This window comes from Natator depressus, chromosome 3 (assembly GCF_965152275.1).
Source record: "Natator depressus isolate rNatDep1 chromosome 3, rNatDep2.hap1, whole genome shotgun sequence".
Taxonomy (NCBI): Eukaryota; Metazoa; Chordata; order Testudines; family Cheloniidae; genus Natator; species Natator depressus.
The window spans coordinates 100831848-100852596 of record NC_134236.1 but is presented as its reverse complement, the minus strand read 5'-3'; the positions used below and the strand labels follow the sequence as shown (position 1 = coordinate 100852596).

The following is a 20749-nucleotide window of genomic DNA, read 5'->3' as shown; positions in this document are numbered from 1 at the left end:
ATGCTTAACCCTTTCTGGTCATGCATCACAACTCCTTTTCAGCTTTTGAACTTTTCTTCTCTGCAGAGGTGTTTGTGATTCACAGGGGAGAAAAAACACAATTAAAATAACACACATGAATCTGGCAGAGGGTAGTGACTGGAATGGAATGAGCTACTTCATTAAACTACTTTTGTTCCAAATGTTTTCACTGTTTAACAGTCACTGTGTGGCTTGTATTCTATGGCAGACTGTGGGAGGTTTCCTTTTGCTCTCTCACCAGCAATGACTGCTATGAGGCTTATGATGGGTTCCCCACAGGGCTGATTAACTAAAGGTGAGAGCAGTATTAGCAAATGAGGTTATTAGCAACTGCTGACAAATGCATTCATGAGGAGGAGAGAAGATGAATTTTAAAAAGTCCATTGCAACCTTACATTGCCCATCTTAAAGGTCATCTATACGTGAGAACAGTAGAAGTCAACCAGAGCTATTCTTAGATTATTTGTCCAGTTACTCCTAAAGTTACTGTTACTAGGCTGACAGTGAGTCTAAGGATCGAAATTCTCACAACTGTTTCCAAGCTAGGATTCCACCACCTTCATCCATTTTAAAAAATGTGATATACTCAAGGCTGTTGCTGGGATACCCCAAATCAACACAGTGTCACTCCTGAGATTGTCCTACTAGTTTTTAATGTCTGAACTCAACAGCCAGGTACAAAAAAAAAAATTGAACTTTCCAAAAGGCTGGTGGTTGGCTGCAACCAATGTCATGTTGCATATTTTTACAGCCATCTTTTCAGTAGATAAAGGCCACTGGTTCATAACTACACTTACAAATGGGTATTTAGATGTTTAACATACCCACTTGAACATAAAATTTAATGCACATTTTTGCACATAAAACCAACAGAAAATGTGGCTAGTAATAATTACGAAAACTCAGAAAATATTGGAGGAAAAATATACAAAACAATTCACAATTTTTTTTACATGCTCCAATATAATTGGCCAGAGTTGTTCAATTTCTAAAAAAGTTCATTTAAAATATATTGCACATCACGGTAGTACATAGTAAGTAGACTATTTATATTTAGTTTTCCCTTTCACAATTGTTATGTGGCTTGGTATAAATTGCTAGAGCTATTCAGCCCAGATCACCCTTCTGCACCCCAAACCTCTCATCCCCAACCCCACCCCAGAGCCCACACCCCCAGCCTGGAGCCCCCTCCCACACCCTGATTCTGACCTCATCCCAGAGCCTGCACCCCCAACCAGAGCCCTCCCTCCATCCCGCATCCCAACCCCAATTTTGTGAACATTATGGCCCGCCATACAATTTCTATTTCCAGATGTGGCCCTTGGGCCAAAAAGTTTGCCCACCCCTGCACTAGGAGCTCATGTTCAGCTGATTATCCACCACAACCCCCAACTCTCTCTGTCACTGGTTCCCAGAATAGAGTCTCCTCTCCTGTAAGTATGGCCTACATTCTTTGTTCCTAGATGTATATATTTAGATTTAGCCACATTAGAACACACATTGTTTGCTTGCACCCAGTTTACCAAGTGATCCAGATCTCCCTGTATCAGTGGCCTTGTGATGGGGCAGCTGTCCATCACTGGCAACCAAAAAAAATAAAGGGGGGGGGGGTTAAAAAGCAGCTCTAGGGAGGCTGTGCCAGAGGCAGCCAATCAGAGGAGGGCTGAAGGGAGCAGCCAATCAGGGCCAAGTAGGCCCATATAAAAAGGGGGCTGCCAGGCAGAGGAAGGCAGTTCTCTGCTAGGAGCCTAGGGAGAAGGACTAGGAAATTCAAGAGAATTGGCTAAGAGAACTGCCAGCATCCTGGACAGAGCAGTGCTGCAACCAGGGGCTGAGGGAGCCAGAGACAGCTCCTGGCTGCCTGCTGGAGGGTTGTAGACTGAGGCCCTGATACAAGGGTAAAGAGGGTGCTGGAACCACACGGGAAGTAGCTCAACTGTGGACTGCAGTTTGCTACTGGTGGGAAGTGGCTGAACAGCAGACTGCAGATCCCCTGGTGGGGGGAGCACAGTGTGTGGCATGGCTGGAGAGTTGTGTTGCTGCCGAGGATGCTATGGTCCTTGGAGAGATGCATGTCCAAGAGCAGGAGTCAGGGTGGCAATACACCACCCAAAGTGGGTGCACTCACCAGCAGAGCTAATTCCCAAGACAGGCTGAGGAGGTGCCAGAGTGGTGAGTCACACCCCATTACAGGCCTATTCTCTTGATTTACTATTCTTCTCTTCCCCCCCCCCCATTTTTTATGTCATTTGCAACTTTGTCAGTGATTATTTTGTTTTCCTTCAGGCCATTGATACAAATGTTAAATAGCAGAGCACCAAGGCCCAATCCCTGCAGGACCACAGTAGAAAAATCAAGTGTTCAATGATGATTCCCCATTTACAATTACATCTTGAGACCTATCAGTTTGCCATCTGTTAACCCATTTAATGTGTGCCATGTTGATTTTGTAGCATTCTAGTTTTTTTTAATCAAAATGCTATGTGGTAACAAGTCAAATGCCTTCTTGAAGTCTAAGTATATTACATAGTGCCTTTATCAAACCAACTATGTAATCTCCTAAAATAAAAATATATCAAGCTATTTTGACAGGATCTATTTTCAATTAACTGATGTTGATTTGCATTAATTATATTACCCTCCTTTAATCCATTATTAATCAACTTCCATATCAGAGCTCCATTATCTTGTTCGGGATTGATGGTAGACTGATAGATTGAGGGTCTGACTCTTCCTCCTACATGTTTTTAGTTGTTCCAATGTTAGCTCTCAGTGTGTAGTCTTCCACACTCTAATTTCTCCCCAAATAACCATAAAGATGCCACTGCCCCCCAAATTTTTCTTGGGTCATTTCTCATGCAAAAGATTTACAGACCCAGTGTTTTTTGCATTAGGGGATCTGACTAGACAAATCCAAGGTAGTATGGCTGCAGACTTTACTCAGATGTGTTTCTTTCCACTGAAGGTGGTATTTTCTGTCACCTGACGATATTCTACACCTGTACTCAGTGAACTGGAGATCTGAGAGATTGCCTCATTTCCAAGAGGTGCGTGTGCTGTTCTGGAGCAGAGAAGGAAAACCAGCCTGTTCTTCTCTGAAGGAAGCTCGGAGACAGAATGTAGTCTCGGTGTTATATAAGCAAACAGTAGAAATCAGATGTGTGCTTTGTGTTAGCCTGTGCTGTTATAAAAAATGACTGGTGTGTCCTCAGAAACCCACAGAGAGCTTGGCAGGGGGAGTGAGGGTCTAACCAGCTTGACATTAGTACTAAACTAATCGGATTGGGCAAGCTCACCAAAAAGAACTGTGAAGGGCTTAAAAGAAGAGAGTCAATAGGTGGAAATGTTACACTTTATTTCAAATGTGCTAGCCTGTGCCATGTTATTTTTGGATTAAATAGATATAAAAACACTCAACAGAAGAGCAAAGGGAGTCTTCAAAGAACAGCTTGACACAAGAACCTATTGAAATCCTGGCCAGCTGTCATATCCAGTTGAGCGACCCCTCTTAGCCACTCACCAGATTGCGATGAGGGGACCCAGCTGTTGGATCCAGTGTGTTTTAGGCCACCAGATTCTGCACAGAATCCAGGCACTGTCAATGTGTTAGGGTCTTTGGGCACACTTTTGGGCTGCAGATCTTCTTTAGGGCACCCCTCCATGAGAATTTAGCCCACTAAAACCAGTGCTGGCTTCCCTCAGACTTCCCCCTAGCTTAAAGACTTCCTCTCCCAGAATACCACCCAAAAGGTGTGAGCCTTCTGGTTTAGCTATGAGCCCCAGTCACGGCTCAGGACCCTATTGTGCTAGGTGCTGTACAAACAGAACAGAGTCTTTACCCAAAATATCTCTTAGCTTACAATCTAAGTATAAGACAACAGATGGATACAGACAGGCAGGGGAGTACAAGAAAACAGTGAGACAATACTGGTCAGCAAGAGAGATTGTGATCTCAGCACACCAGCAGCTAAACTATTGTCAAGTTTTTTTGTAGGCCTCTTGGGAGAGTTTGAAGCAGGAAAATGAGTTTGTTCTGTGGATGTTTATGGGGCGCTTCTCCCAAGTGTGAGGAGTATCATAGGAGAAAGCAAAAAGGTGCTTGTTTGAAAATTTAACAAGTCACTGATAGAGGCTGGTGGTATGGGCCAATCAGAGGCAGAAGTCAACTTATTAATACTGAATGAGAGATGATAGATAGGGTGGGGATAGACTGTGAAGGGCCTTGAAAATGAAGACAAGTAGCTTGTTTGATTCAGTAGAGAAGAGGGAGCCAGCAGAGGGATGCACAGAGGGGAGACACAGTCAAAGGGATAGAGTAGGAAAATGATCTTTGTAGCAGCATTCTGACTGGATCTGAGTGGGGAGAGACTGCATTTGTCAAGGCAAGAGGAAAGGATGCTGCAGTAACGGAGATGTCTTGATAAGTTGTAGCTGTATGAATGGATGAGACAGGCCATTTATTAGAGATGCGCAGAGAAAATCTGTGAGACTTAGACATAGCCTGTGAGGACCTAGAGAGAGAGCTGAGTCAAAGAGGACACCCAAGTTATGGGACTGAGTGACAGGCAGGATGGTGGTGTTGTCCACAGTGACTGAGAAAAAAGAGGTAGCAGGGAGGGTTTGGGGGTTGAAATTATGAGCTCTGTTTTAGCCCTGTTGAGCTTGAGCTGATTACTAGACATCCATTAGAAGATGTCAGAAAGACAGGCTGTTATCTTTAGGAACTTGGCTCATTGCCTAGCCCCTTCAATTGGCATTTGATCAAAAGCCTACATGAAACAGTGATAAATGATTTAAATGGAATTTCCTAGTTGTCTATGCACCAGATGGTAGCAGAGACTGTAATTATTATTTCATGCTCAGCATCTGAAATCAAGTTAAAGTTTGGATTGAGAGAACAGACACTAAATGAAATTAGGAAAGATGTTCAGATAGTGTCTCAGTTTTAGTAACTGTTGCATTAGCTACTGTGTGTACTGCTGTCGTGTCTGAAAATTATCATACAAATAGCTAGCATTACCAATACAAGGGGAAGTGTTTGGCTCAGATATGGAACTTTATCCAAAGTCACTATTCTTAAGTCACTAATTCAGATGCAGCTTTGGTACTTTCATCAGTGAGGGAAATTCATTCCTGTGTTTCAGATAGCTGATAATGGCTTATGTGGTGAGTGTCTGTTGCGGGGACAGTTTGACCGTGTGCTTGATTGTTTGAAAAGTGTGAATTGGGAGTGCTTGGTCCAGGTGAGCCTTGAGTGGGCCTGACTGTTATAAAAAGCCAGCCAGCTGCGAACCAGCTGAGTGGCGAACAGTGGAGAGGCTAACAGAGGGAGTTTGCCTGGGGAGAGCCCACTGAGGCTTACATCTTGCAGGCTTCTCTGAGTAGTTACAGCTCCTGAGGAAGCTCGTAGACGGAAGGTAATATGGATGGTGAGCGTTCAGCTGTTACCTGCACAGGATGTGCCATGTTTGTCTTTCTCCCATAGGACAGAAGCGACTTTGTCTGTACAAAGTGCAAGCTGGTCTCCATATTGTAAGAGAAGGTTCAAGGTCTGGAGAAACAAGTATCGACCCTGTGTTGCATAAGAGAAACTGAAGATTTCCTGGACAAATGTCAGGATATGCTTCTACGGACACAACATTCTGAAGATTCAGAGCAGGCTGCACAGCGGGGACAGAAGGATGGTGAAGAAATTTGGCAGCATGTGACCTCCAGAAGAGGAAAGGGGAGCATCCATGTACCAGCAATGCAGATACAGGTAAGCAACCATTTTCATGTTCTCTTGACCGCTACTAATGCGGAAAGTGGACTAGATGATACATCTGAGGGAAGGGAGCAGAAGGAGACTCTGCCAATTGGAAGGCATGAGATGCCCTGCCCTAGGGATGGGGGTTCCACGACCATTGCTCCCAAGAGAAGGAGGCGGGTGGTGGTTGGGGACTCCCTCCTCAGGGGGACTGAATCATCTATCTGCCACCCCAACCGGGAAAACTGAAGTCTGCTTCCCAGGAGCTAGGATTCACAATGTGATGGAGAGACTGCCGAGACTCATCAAGCTCTTGGATCGCTACCCCTTCCTGCTTGTCCAAGTGGGCATCAGTGAGACTTCCAAGAATGACCTTGAGCAGATCACTGCAAACTACATGGCTCTGGGAAGAAGGATAAAGGAGTTTGAGGCACAAGTGGTGTTCTCGTCCATCCTCCCTGTGGAAGGAAAAGGCCCAGGTAGAGACTGTCGAATCATGGAAGTCAACGAATGGCTACACAGGTGGTGTTGGAGAGAAGGCTTTGGATTCTTTGACCATGGGATGGTGTTCCAAGAAGGAGTGCTAGGCAGAGGTGGGCTCCACCTAACGAAGAGAGGGAAGAGCATCTTCTCAAGCAGGCTAACCTAGTGAGGAGGGCTTTAAGCTAGGTTCACTGGGGGAAGGAGACCAAAGCCCTGAGGTAAGTGGGGACGTGGGATACCGGGAGGAAGCACGTGCAGGAGAGCGCGAGAGGGGAGGGCTCCTGCCTCATACTAAGGAAGCAGGACAAACAGCAAGTTATCTCAAGTGCCTATACACAAATGCAAGAAGCCTGGGAAACAAGCAGGGAGAACTAGAAGTCCTGGCACAGTCAAGGAATTATGTGATTGGGATAACTCACATGACTGGAGTACTGTCATGGATGGATATAAACTGTTCAGGCAGGGCAGAAAAGGTGGGGGAGTTGCATTGTATGTAAGAGCAGTATGACTGCTCAGAGCTCCGGTATGAAACTGCAGAAAAACCTGAGTGTCTCTGGATTACGTTTAGAAGCGTGAGCAACAAGGGTGATGTTGTGGTGGGAGTCTGCTATAGACCACAGGGATGAGGTGGAGGCATTCTTCAGGAAACTAACAAGTTACTAGATCGCAGGCCCTCATTCTTATGGGAGACTTCAATCACCCGATATCTGCTGGTAGAGCAATAAAGCAGTGCACAGACAATCCAGGAAGTTTTTTTGGAAAGCATAGGGGACAATTTCCTGGTGCAAGTGCTGGAGAAACCAACTAGGGGCAGAGCTCTTGACCTGCTGCTCACAAACTGGGAAGAATTAGTAGGGGAAGCAAAAGTGGATGGGAACCTGGGAGGCAATGACCATGAGAGGGTCGAGGTCAGGATCCTGATACAAGGAAGAAAAGAGAGCAGCAGAATACGGACCCTGGACTTCAGAAAAGCAGACTTTGGCTCCCTCAGGGAACTGATGGGCAGGATCCCCATGGGAGAACAACATGAAGGGGAAAGGAGTCCAGGAGGGTTGGCTGTATTTTAAAGAATCCTTATTGAGGTTACAGGGACAAACCATCCTGATGTGTAGAAAGAATAGTAAATATGGCAGGCGACCAGCATGGCTTAACAGTGAAATCCTTTGTCAAGGTTCCTTCCCCACTCTGAACTCTAGGGTACAGATGTGGGGACCTGCATGAAAACCTCTTAAGCTTACTTTTACCAGCTTAGGTTAAAACTTCCCCAAGGTACAAACTATTTTACCCTTTGCCCTTGGACTTCCACTGCCACCACCAAACTTTATCTGGGTTCCTGAGAAAACATAGTTTGGAAACGTCTTTTCCCCCCAGAATCCTCCCAACCCTTGCACCCCACTTCCTGGGGAAGGTTTGGTAAAAATCCTCACCAATTTGCATAGGTGACCACAGATCCAAACCCTTGGATCTTAGGACAATGAAAACATTCAGTTTTCTTACAAGAAGACTTTTAATAGAAGTAAAAAGAATCACCTCTGTAAAATCGGGATGGTGAATACCTTACAGGGTAATTAGATTCAAAACAGAGAATCCCTCTAGGCAAAACCTTAAGTTACAAAAAAGACACAAGAATATTCATTCTATTCAGCACAGCTATTTTCTCAGCCATTTAAAGAAATCATAATCTAACACGTACCTAGCTAGATTACTTACTAAAAGTTCTAAGGCTTCATTCCTGGTCTATCCCCGGCAAAGACAAAATATAGACAGACACACATACCCTTTGTTTCTCTCCCTCCTCCCAGCTTTTGAAAGTATCTTGTCTCCTCATTGGTCATTTTGGTCAGGTGCCAGCAAGGTTACCTTTAGCTTCTTAACCCTTTACAGGTGAGAGGAGATTTCCTCTGGCCAGGAGGGATTTTAAAGGGGTTTACCCTTCCCTTTATATTTATGACAACATCCTTGAAAATCTTAAACACAAAGAAGCTTACAAGAAGTGGAAGACTGGACAAATGACCAGGAAGGAGTATAAAAATATTGTTCAGGCATGCAGGAGTGAAATCAGGAAGGCCAAACAACACTTGGAGTTGCAGCTAGCAAGAGATCTTAAGAGTAACAAGAAGGGTTTCTACAGGTATGTTAGCAACAAGAAGAAAGTCAAGGAAAGTGTGGGCCCCTTACTGAATGAGAGAGGCAACCTAGTAACAGAGGATGTGGAAAAAGCTAATGTGCTCAATGCTTTTTTGGCCTCTGTCTTCACAAACAAGGTCAGCTCCCAGACTACTGCTCTGGGGAGGAGAAGACCAGCCCTCTGGAGAAAGTGGTTCAGGACTATTTAGAAAAGCTGGACGAGCACAAATCCATGGGGCCAGATACGCTGCATCCGAGAGTGCTAAAAGAGTTGGTGGATGTGATTGCAGAGCCATTTGGTCATTATCTTTGAAAACTCATGGTGATCAGGGGAGGTCCTGGACAACTGGAAAAAGGCTAATGTAGTGCCTATCTTTAAAAAAGGGAAGGAGGAGGATCCGGGGAACTACAGGCCAGTCAGCCTCACCTCAGTCCCTGGGAAAAATCTTGAAGCAGGTCCTCAGGGAAGCAAATCTGAAGCACTTAGAGGAGAGGAAAGTGATCAGGAACTGTCAGCATGGATTCACCAAGGGCAAGTCATGCCTGACGAATCTAATTGCCTTCTATGATGAGAACTGGCTCTGTGGATGAGAGGAAAGCAGTGGATGTGTTGTTCTTTGACTTTAGCAAAGCTTTTGACACGGTCTCCCATAGTATTCTTGCCAGCAAGTTAAGGAAGTATGGGCTGGATGAATGGACTATAAGGTGGATAGAAAGCTGGCTAGGTTGTCGGGCTCAATGGGTAGTGATCAATGGCTCCATGTCTAGTTGGCAGCCGGTATCAAGTGGAGTGCCCCCAGGGTCGGTCCTGGGGCTGTTTTGTTCAATATCTTCAAATGATCTGGAGGATGGCGTGGATTGCACCCTCAGAAAGTTTGCAGATGACACTAAACTGGGAGAGGTAGATACGCTGGAGGGTAGGGATAGGATACAGAGGGACCTAGACAAATTAGAGGATTGGGCCAAAAGAAATCTGATGGACAACAGGGATGAATACGGAGTCCTGCACTTAGGACGGAAGAATCCCATGCACCTCTACAGACTAGGGACCAAATGGCTAGGCAGCAGTTCTGCAGAAAAGGACCTAGGGGTTACAGTGGACAAGAAGCTGGATATGAGTCAACAGTGTGCCCTTCTTGCCAAGAAGACCAATGGCATTTTGGGATGTATAAGTAGGGGCATTGCCAGCAGATCGAGGGATGTGATCGTTCCCCTCTATTTGACATTGGTGAGGCCTCATCTGGAGTACTGTGTCCAGTTTTGGGCCCCACACTACAAGAAGGATGTAGAAAAATTGGAAAACATCCAGCAGAGGGCAACAAAAATGATTAGGGGACTGGAACACATGCCTTAGGAGGAGAGTCTGAGGGAACTGGGATTGTTTAGTCTGCAGAAGAGAAGAATGAGGGGGGATTTGATAGCTGCTTTCAACTACCTGAAAGGGGGTTCCAAAGAGGATAGATCTAGACTGTTCTTAGTGGTAGCAGATGACAGAACAAGGAGTAATGGTTGCAGTGGGGGAGGGTTAGGTTGGATATTAGGAAAAACTTTTTCATGAGGGTGGTGAAGCACTAGAATGTGTTACCTAGGGAGGTGGTGGAATATCCTTCCTTTGAGGTTTTTAAGGTCAGGCTTGACAAAGCCCTGGCTGGGATGATTTTGTTGGGGATTGGTCCTGCTTTGAGCAGGGGTTGGACTAGATGACCTCCTGAGGTCCCTTCCAACCCAGTATTCTCTGATTCTATGTGCATCAGCTGGTGTTCAGTCCATTCCCTAATGGCCAGTGAGTCCACATCTTAACAGTTGACAGCTTTGTTGGAGGTATCAGCAAGGTGAAAAGCTCTGCAAGCTGAAGAATCTCTTCTGGGAGGGGCTGACCTGTCAACTTTCATTGTTTTAAATAGGACTTGCAGTATTAGGCCCTATGGTAGGAGTGTTTAATGCATAATCCATAAAGAACCAATATTCACAGCAAGAGTTGGAGTGGGTACTAATTTCCAATCCAGTCCACTCACAACAGCATTCTAGTTGTGTTTTCAGGAATAAAAAAGCATCTGCAGTCAACTGCACTTGCTGCAGTGTCATCCAGACAAACGGACCTTAAGTGTGCTTGAAGTGGTGCTACTTGTTTCCCTTTTCCAACTCTGAAAAATATCTATTGGTGACAGATGCTCCTACCTTAACCCTTTAGGTCCATCAAATACATCAAGGTATCACAAATTACTTTCACAAGAATGCCCCTAAAGGATAAAAGCTGAAGTACAATCACTGCTATGGGCCTTCTCTCCCTCAGTGCATTTTGTTTTCTGTTTTTCTCCTTCCTCTGAAGCACCAGAGATGGCCATGGCTGGAGATGAGACCCTGAATGGGGTAGGTCAGGGCTCTGAGCTGGCACTGATCATTCTCTGTCAGATGCTTGGCTGGCTGATTCTTGCTCACATGTTTAGGGTCTAACTGATCCCCATATGTGGGGTCGGGAAGGAATTCCCCCTGCCCCCAGATTAGATTGGCAGCGACCTTGAGATTCTTTTTGCTTTCTTCAGTATGTGGAATAGGTTGCTTATCAGGATGATTTAAGTGCATCTCACTTAATCAGTTCCCTGCAATTGCATGGGCCTCTGGCACTGGCACACCTTGGTCCCTTGTATTCTCTGCCTGTGGCACATAAGAGTTTAGTTTCCCGAGAGCTATAATACGTTGGTTGAATTTTGCGTGAGGGGTTTATGTACAAGTGTGGGCCTATGATGTGCAGGAGGTCAGACTATATGATCTAGTGGTCCATTCTGGCTTTAAACTCTATGATCCAACCATTTCAGCAGACACATGACTTCATCCAGCTGACAACTACCCCCTCTTTATTCAGGTCTCTTTAAGACCTACTACTTCCACAATGTGCACAAACAATAGCCAGTGAGGACCTTACTTTACTCTGCAATAAAAACCCTGCCTTTTTACTCCTCCACAGTGTGCACTAGCTGCAGAATTAACATGCTATCAAATTGTTACTACTTTTTGAACCCCCACCATACTCTCCTGTTATATCATGTCCTTCTGTTAGTTGCAAACTCCTCCAAACAGGGATCATGGGTGAAATTCTTACCCTACTGATGACTAGGGCAAGGGTCTCACTGACTTCACTAGGCTCAGGGCTCCACTTCTTGTTTCTTCATGCGTATGGTTAGGTTTACAATCATGGATTATTAAACCATTGTGATCATCTAGTCAGACCTCCTGTATAATGCAAGCAATAGGACTTCCTTGAATTTTCCTTTGAACTAGAGTGAAAGGAGGTAGAATTATCCATTTTTGTAGCTGGGGAACAGAGTCAGAGACACTTGCCTGAAGTCAACACAGGAAGTCTATGGCAGATCCAGAAACTGTACCCAGATCTCTTAAGTCCCAGCCCAACATTTTAGCCACCACCTCTTCCTAGAGATGACCCTTTACTGGGTCATCTTACTGAGCTAAAGTATTGTGGCTAAATCATCCAAGTACCAGGTGCCTACCATGTTCTTGGGTAGTGTACAAAATAAACAATCATACTTTTAAGAGAATCTGGGAAGAGAGGAGAGAGAAGGAAGGAGAAAATGAGTGTAGGAGAAAGATATGTAAAGAGCACCTGGGTAAAGGAGGATGAGAACACAACATAGGGAAACAGAGAGGAAAGTGGTGACAGATGTGTAGAGAAAGATCACAGGCCTGAGAAAAAGCTATGCCAAGATATACAAGAAATGAACTGAAAATAGGAAGGGACATAATGGCAAAATACACATAAATGACTTGCCATGTTCTGTGAGGCAAGAACACTGCTCACCACCTGCCAACCTTTCCTCAGGAAAGAGAGTGAGGCATGGTTGACTGGGAAGAGAAGAGCAGGAAGTGGGGAAACATGGGGGCTCATTTGCCTGCTTCAGATGGAGTTAATTTTGCTTGTTCAGCGGATGCTGCTAAGCTATTCCTGTCAAAGAGTTGCTTCATGCCTGGCTTGTAAAGATGCTTCAGAATAGAGAACTTCTTGCCTTGGAATGCAGCAGACAACACTGGAGACCAGATATTTTTTTTAAAATGTTTCCTAGCTAATGATCCAATAGATCCTTCTGCAAATGACACCCTTTCAACACTGAAGCAGAGGCCAAAGAAGAAGTAGGGGGCTGGCATCACACTGAAAAAGCAGCCACCACAACTCTCTAGCTTTTTCTGGTTTCCCAGGGCAGGAATTTGGCCTGTGCCAAAAGTCAGTGGTAATCAGTGACCTGGCAGGCACAACTACTGAGGCTAGAGGATCATGTTTCACACAATGTTTTGCTCTTGTGTTGTCCCTTTCAAAAACATTTCACACTCCTTTGTCCCAAGAATGTTCTTCATGTGGTTTGCACTACACGTGGTTCCTATAGAGACCCTTAATAGCAGATACTCTTTCCCCCCTTCCCCCCCCCTTGGCCTTTGAAAAGAATGGTGTCTGAGATATAAGAATTGCTCTTAGCAGGGCCCCAGCACGTTTATTTTTTTTTAAATGTTGATGTATAAAACTTGCATTATTTCAGTGCATAATTCGAGTGCATTGGTCTACAACATTTTAAGTAGTTTTTGGATATTTCTCCTCTGCGATGTTGGGGAAAGGGCTGTTTTTTGTTTTCCAAATGGTAGTGGTTGGGAGTGGCGGAAAGGGTTGCAGCTTTTCCTTTGTCACTCAATGGCAAGTTTGAGATGCTGAACAAGTATCAAGTAAGAAAGCAGTTTCTCTAGCAACTGTAACCATGTAAAATGCTGATCTTCCTCCCTATATGACTTTTTCTCACTTTGGCTAACCTGGGTCGGTAGTGGAGAGCCATGGGCAGAGAATGAGCCTTCCATGCTGATGTGACAGAGTGAAGACATGAAATACAAGCTTAAGCACCACAAGGAACTCCCTGTACCTGATCCCCTATGCCAGTTCATTGACTGATGGGCAGTCATGTTCACTGCTTAACTAACAAACATTCATTGCTTTGGCCAAAATTTGGGTTCCTCAAATGAGGCATCTAACTCAATCTCCTGGTTTCCACAGAGGTGCGGAGTATAAAGTCAAGGGGGAGCTGATAATCAGGCCACAGTGGTTTAAGTGCCAATTGAAAATGCTGGCCCGTATTGCCAACAGTACACATTTTGTTTTACATAACTAGAACCAAACAAACTTTATCAGCAGTGATGGACTCAAATGAAACCCCTCAGATCTCAACACCCTCAAAAGTTCAGAGGAGTCTGAAATCCACATGTGGATTCAAATTTACATTTTGCAGTCAGCCCCAGATTTACAAGGGGGATTGAACCAAAAATCCACATCTGAATATCCCTAAACTTCGGGGTGTTCATAATCTGGATTCATACACTGTGGCTCTAGCCCATCTATAATTATTCATGTGTAGGCTTTCCTGCAGCGCTCAGTGCAACAGTACTTGCAATTAGCAGTTTCCTTATCTTTGACATAAAACAAAGAACCTTAAGTTTAATTTAAATACCCCAGGTTATTTTTGGCAGTCTGTGCAAAATAGCTTGTGACTTGGAACATAAAATGAGATATCAAATGGCATTTTATGTAGGACTCACACTAAACAAAAGTCCCAGCAATGTTCATGAGTGTTGTACAAAATTGTTTATATGTGTGTGTGTTTAAAACTATCTTAGAAAGCAGACTCTTCATCTCAGTATAGATTCCATGTGCAGTTACCTAGGTTTCCAGACATTACTTTATTCCATAGAAAATGATTCTTCAGTACGATAGGGTGGCTGTTCTCATGGTCAAAGTATGTTAGTCACAATGGACAGGGCCTTGTTTCACAGGGTGAAGTGTTGTGACCAGGGAGACAGGAAATTAAACCCAGAAGAGGCCATGCCTCTTATTATTCTTCCTGCTTGTACTGTTAAATGTTGTGTGTTTTGTTTGCTAAGATTTCTAAGAGCAGGGTGCAGTTCCGTTCCTCCTTCTAACCATCTGTGACCTGCCACGTGTACAGGTGTGGTGTGGGATTTACTCATTATCTCAGGACTGTTCTCACATTTCTAGCTGGAGACTGCATCAAACACTCATGTTCAATATTTAGCCAAAAACTGACATTCATGTCAGCTTCATTCCTGAGATAATGAGGGAATTGAGCAGGGGCCTGCAGCTCTTGCTGCTCATTTGCATATTGGATGAGGTCTCTTGATGGGATTGCTGTGAATAAGGTCAGTAGAATCTACTCCCACCCTCCGACATACCCACAGAGTGTGTGTGTGTCTGTGTGTTGGTTCTACAATCTTTTATGCCATCAGGTTGTTGACAAAAAAAAGCTTGTCATGAGTTTCTTACCCACCACAGGGTTTTTCTAACATGTTTTTAAAGAAAAGAAGCTACAATTTGATCACACAGAACAGCTGCAGCTAAGCCAAGGTTTAAAAGCAAACAGATTATGACCCAATCAGGAAGGGTTCTAAAGCTGTTGCATATACTGTACCTATCAATTACAGCCCCTCTGTATGTTCTTCTCTAATATGTATGGCTGCACATCTGGACTAATTGCCATTTTCACAAAGGAGTATAAGCAGTGCCAGCATTTGCTTCCCTTTTAAGATGTAATTTGAAGGTGATAATTTTCTTTATGCAGTAGGCAAATTGCTCTCTTGACTAAACTGTTCCTAGTAATCAGGCCTGAGAACAGTGGCAGGGCAGCATTGCCATAGACATGTCTGCCTCGCTTGTGCATATGTAATGCCAACAGACCCCAGTCGTTGGGAGGTGGAATCAAACCTGGGGCCTTTGGAGCTTAGGGCATGAGCCTCTACTGCATGAGCTAAAAGCCAACTGGCTCTTAGGTAAGGCCCTAGAGCAGACTCATTTATCTCTCTCTTTTTCTCAGTGGTCTCGGTGCCACTAGATGGGGCAGAACACCACACCTAGGAGGTGTGTGGGTTACGCATAGACAGGGACCAAAGTCAAAACTATGGCAGCTCTTAGAAGGGACAGCATCTCTCCTCTGAGGTCATGCTTAAAAATATTTCCCATAACAAATGAGGAACAGCACTCTGTCCTCAGAGCCGGAATCTGGTTATTTTAGCAAGTATTCAGCACTCATACAGTGCACTGGACGTCCATAAGAACATAGAAGTTAGTACTAATATCAATGCAAAAAGGATCTGAAAACAAAATGCTTATTTATTTTAATTTTCTATTTGTTACCTCAGTAGAGACTGGGACTCCATTGTACTAGGCACACCACAGACCCATGTGAAGAGATGGTCCCTTCCCCAAAAAGCTTACAATTAGAGGCATAGAAAGGCAAAGTGATTTGCCCAAGGTCACACAGTAGGTCAGTGGCCAAACTGGAAAGAGTACCCAGCTCTTAGGTGTTCCAGGCCAGCACCCTACCTACTAGACCATTTTGCATACAGTTTCCAGAAGATCATGTTCTAATTTGTTGCAGAAGAACTGGTGATTTTTATTTTAGCAGTGTCTGCCAGCATTTCTGTTTTCAGCTTTATTTTACAGAGGCTTATATCTGTCAGATGAAAAGAAGTGGCAAATTTTGTCCATTTTTGAGTGTAAAAAAAGATGTTTTCTTGTTGGATCATATTAACCATAGAATATCAGGGTTGGAAGGGACCTCAGGAGGTCATCTAGTCCAACCCCCTGCTCAAAGCAGGACCAATCCCCAATTAAATCATCCCAGCCAGGGCTTTGTCAAGCCTGACCTTAAAAACTTCTAAGGAAGGAGATTCTACCACCTCCCTAGGTAACGCATTCCAGTGTTTCACCACCCTCCTAGTGAAAAAGTTTTTCCTCATATCCAACCTAAACCTCCCCCACTGCAACTTGAGACCATTACTCCTTGTCCTGTCCTCTTCTACCACTGAGAATAGTCTGGAACCATCCTCTTTGGAACCACCTCTCAGGTAGTTGAAAGCAGCTATCAAATCCCCCCTCATTCTTCTCTTCTGCAGACTAAACAATCCCAGTTCCCTCAGCCTCTCTTCATAAGTCATGTGTTCCAGACCCCTAATCATTTTTGTTGCCCTTCGCTGGACTCTCTCCAATTTATCCACATCCTTCTTGTAGTGTGGGGCCCAAAACTGGACACAGTACTCCAGATGAGGCCTCACCAATGTCGAATAGAGGGGAACAATCACGTCCCTCGATCTGCTCGCTATGCCCCTACTTATACATCCCAAAATGCCATTGGCCTTCTTGGCAACAAGGGCACACTGCTGACTCATATCCAGCTTCTCGTCCACTGTAACCCCTAGGTCCTTTTCCGCAGAACTGCTGCCTAGCCATTCGGTCCCTAGTCTGTAGCTGTGCATTGGGTTCTTCCATCCTAAGTGCAGGACCCTGCACTTATCCTTATTGAACCTCATCAGGTTTCTTTTGGCCCAATCCTCCAATTTGTCTAGGTCCCTCTGTATCCTATCTCTGCCCTCCAACGTATCTACCACTCCTCCCAGTTTAGTATCATCCGCAAATTTGCTAAGAGTGCAATCCACACCATCCTCCAGATCATTTATGAAGATATTGAACAAAACCGGCCCCAGGACCGACCCCTGGGGCACTCCACTTGACACCGGCTGCCAACTAGACATGGAGCCATTGATCACTACCCGTTGAGCCCGACAATCTAGCCAACTTTCTACCCACCTTATAGTACATTCATCCAGCCCATACTTCTTTAACTTGCTGACAAGAATACTGTGGGAGACCATGTCAAAAGCTTTGCTAAAGTCAAGAAACAATACATCCACTGCTTTCCCTTCATCCACAGAATCAGTAATCTCATCATAGAAGGCGATTAGATTAGTCAGGCATGACCTTCCCTTGGTGAATCCATGCTGACTGTTCCTGATCACTTTACTCTCGTGTAAGTGCTTCAGGATTGATTCCTTGAGGACCTGCTCCATGATTTTTCCAGGGACTGAGGTGAGGCTGACTGGCCTGTAGTTCCCAGGATCCTCCTTCTTCCCTTTTTTAAAGATTGGCACTACATTAGCCTTTTTCCAGTCATCTGGGACTTCCCCCGTTCGCCACGAGTTTTCAAAGATAATGGCCAATGGCTCTGCAATCACATCCGCCAATTCCTTTAGCACTCTCGGATGCAACTCGTCCTGCCCCATGGACTTGTGCACGTCCAGCTTTTCTAAATAGTCCCTAACCACCTCTTTCTCCACAGAGGGCTGGCCACCTACTCCCCATGCTGTGATGCCCAGCGCAGCAGTCTGGGAGCTGTCCTTGTTAGTGAAGACAGAGGCAAAAAAAGCATTGAGCACATTAGCTTTTTCCACATCCTCTGTCACTAGGTTGCCTCCCTCATTCAGTAAGGGGCCCACACTTTCCTTGGCTTTCTTCTTGTTGCCAACATACCTGAAGAAACCCTTCTTGTTACTCTTGACATCTCTTGCTAGCTGCAGCTCCAGGTGCGATTTGGCCCTCCTGATTTCATTCCTACATGCCCGAGCAATATTTTTATACTCTTCCCTGGTCATATGTCCAACCTTCCACTTCTTGTAAGCTCCTTTTTTATGTTTAAGATCCGCTAGGACTTCACCATTAAGCCAAGCTGGTTGCCTGCCATATTTACTATTCTTTCGACTCATCGAGATGGTTTGTCCCTGTAACCTCAACAGGGATTCCTTGAAATACAGCCAGCTCTCCTGGACTCCTTTCCCCTTCATGTTAGTCCCCCAGGGGATCCTACCCATCCGCTCCCTGAGGGAGTCAAAGTCTGCTTTCCTGAAGTCCAGGGTCCGTATCCTGCTGCTTACCTTTCTTCCCTGTGTCAGGATCCTGAACTCGACCATCTCATGGTCACTGCCTCCCAGATTCCCATCCACTTTTGCTTCCCCCACTAATTCTTCCCTGTTTGTGAGCAGCAGGTCAAGAAAAGCTCCCCCCCTAGTTGGCTCATCTAGCACTTGCACCAGGAAATTGTCCCCTACGCTTTCCAAAAACTTCCTGGATTGTCTATGCACCGCTGTATTGCTCTCCCAGCAAATATCAGGAAAATTAAAGTCACCCATGAGAACCAGGGCGTGCGATCTAGTAGCTTCTGCGAGTTGCCGGAAGAAAGCCTCATCCACCTCATCCCCCTGATCCGGTGGTCTATAGCAGACTCCCACCACTACATCACTCTTATTACTCACACTTCTAAACTTAATCCAGAGACACTCAGGTTTTTCTGCAGTTTCGTACCGGAGTTCTGAGCAGTCATACTGCTCCCTTACATACAGTGCTACTCCCCCACCTTTTCTGCCCTGCCTGTCCTTCCTGAACAGTTTATAACCATCCATGACAGTACTCCAGTTATGTGAGTTATCCCACCAAGTCTCTGTTATTCTAATCACGTCATAATTCCCTGACATCACCAGGACCTCCAGTTCTCCCTGCTTGTTTCCAAGGCTTTGTGCATTCGTATATAAGCACTTGAGAGAACCTGCTGATCGCCCCTCATTCTCAGTATGAGGCAGGAGCCCTCCCATCACAGACGTTTCCTGCCTGTGCTTCCTCCCAGTATCCCGTTTTCCCACTTACCTCAGGGCTTTGGTCTCCTTCCCCCGGTGAACCTAGTTTAAAGCCCTCCTTACTAGGTTAGCCAGCCTGCTCGCAAAGATGCTCTTCCCTCTCTTCGTAAGATGGAGCCCGTCTCTGCCCAGCACTCCTCCTTCATGGAACACCATCCCATGGTCAAAGAATCCAAAGCCTTCTCTCCGACACCACCTGCGTAGCCATTCGTTGACTTCCACGATTCGACGGTCCCTGCCCTGGCCTTTTCCTTCCACGGGGAGGATGGACGAGAACACCACTTGCGCCTCAAACTCCTTTATCCTTCTTCCCAGAGCCACGTAGTCCGCAGTGATCCGCTCAAGGTCATTCTTGGCAGTATCATTGGTGCCCACGTGGAGAAGCAGGAAGGGGTAGCGATCCGAGGGCTTGATGAGTCTCAGCAGTCTCTCCGTCACATCGCGAATCTTAGCCCCTGGCAAGCAGCAGACTTCTCGGTTTTCCCGGTCAGGGCGGCAGATAGATGACTCAGTCCCCCGGAGGAGAGAGTCCCCGACCACCACCACCCGCCTCCTTCTGTTGGGAGTGGTGGTCGTGGAACCCCCAACCTCAGGACATCGCATCTCATGCCTTCCAACTATTAAAGTAGTTCTGTATTAAAATCAGAAATGAGTTTGATTCCCCATAGTTTAAATTCCAGGGTATTACTAATTAAGAGGTCTCTTGGTTTTTGGTACTGTTTCTCTCCCTCTGTGTGAAATTTGCAAGCTGCTAATTGTGTTAGTACATTCTAAGACAGAGTCTGTTCTCAAAGCAATTCTTTGTAACAACAACTACTCGCACAGAGAGAGACTCAAAGCAATACTCTGTAACAACAGAAACAGCACCCAGAGACTCCCTGCCCTTTTGTTGTATTCATCTCGCTTTGTTAACAATTGTGATAAAAATAGAGAGGATGTATGTGGATGGATGCTAGGTGTGGATAATAACTGAATGATCAGGGAGGTGCCAGCCTAAGAATCCAGTGTCCATCGGCTGAAGAAGGCGTCAAGTGGAAATAACCAGAGGACCCCCGGAGGGCAGACTGGAATCCACCCAACAGCCTCAAGAATGGGAGAACCAAAGAACAAGATAACATCTAGCAGCACGGAGCCGTCAGGAATCTGCCATCTGCTGATTGATTGATTCAGCAACAGCATGATGAAGCAATTCCCATAGACTGGCATAGGAAGAAATTCCTATAAAAATGGACGCTAGAAAGTGAGAACTTTGGGGTCTGATTCTGCAAACCAACTTCCAGGAGCGTCGGATGAGCATCTGACAAGGCCCTACTCGCTCCTCATGTCCAGGCCACCTGGCCAGTGGCTTGGCATGAGCAACTCTAAGGCTGGTAACTATGATGATAACCTTGCAGAACCTATATATATGTGTGTATATATATGTATATGTATATGTGTGTGTGTGTGTGAATAAATATGAATCTGAATGGAATGTTATAGCTATAACTAACTGCTTACTATGATTCTTTCTCTATTCACAATAAATGTGGCATTTTGCCTTTTCCCCTTTAATAAGATCCTACTGGTTTTTATTTTATTGGTATAACATTCTGACAAAAGTGAATTGAAACAATTTTTAAAAACTCTGATCCCAAGTTATTAATAATAGGCTTGTGTGGATTGAAAGGGTCAGATTTTCTAATGGTGTAAATCAGCACAGCTCTGCTGTGATGTCAAAGGAGCCCATTTACACCATGTGATATTATTGACTTGAACTGGGACCATATAGATCATTGTTGCAACCAAGGTCCTGTAATGGCACCAAATCTTATATAAAGGGGGTCAAATGAGGTGTCTAAGACAAGGTTA

The 20749-nt window shown here is 45.1% G+C and overlaps 1 long non-coding RNA gene across 1 annotated transcript in view; it reads left to right on the top strand.

Moving 5' to 3' along the window:
• The first annotated feature begins 5092 nt into the window (after positions 1-5092).
• The window catches only part of LOC141983992 (uncharacterized), a 69645-nt gene continuing 53988 nt past the window's right edge, over positions 5093-20749 (top strand). Inside the window, exons 1-2 of the long non-coding RNA XR_012638608.1 lie at positions 5093-5187; positions 5507-5779. This is a non-coding gene — a long non-coding RNA (uncharacterized LOC141983992). The remainder of the gene's footprint in view (positions 5188-5506; positions 5780-20749) is intronic.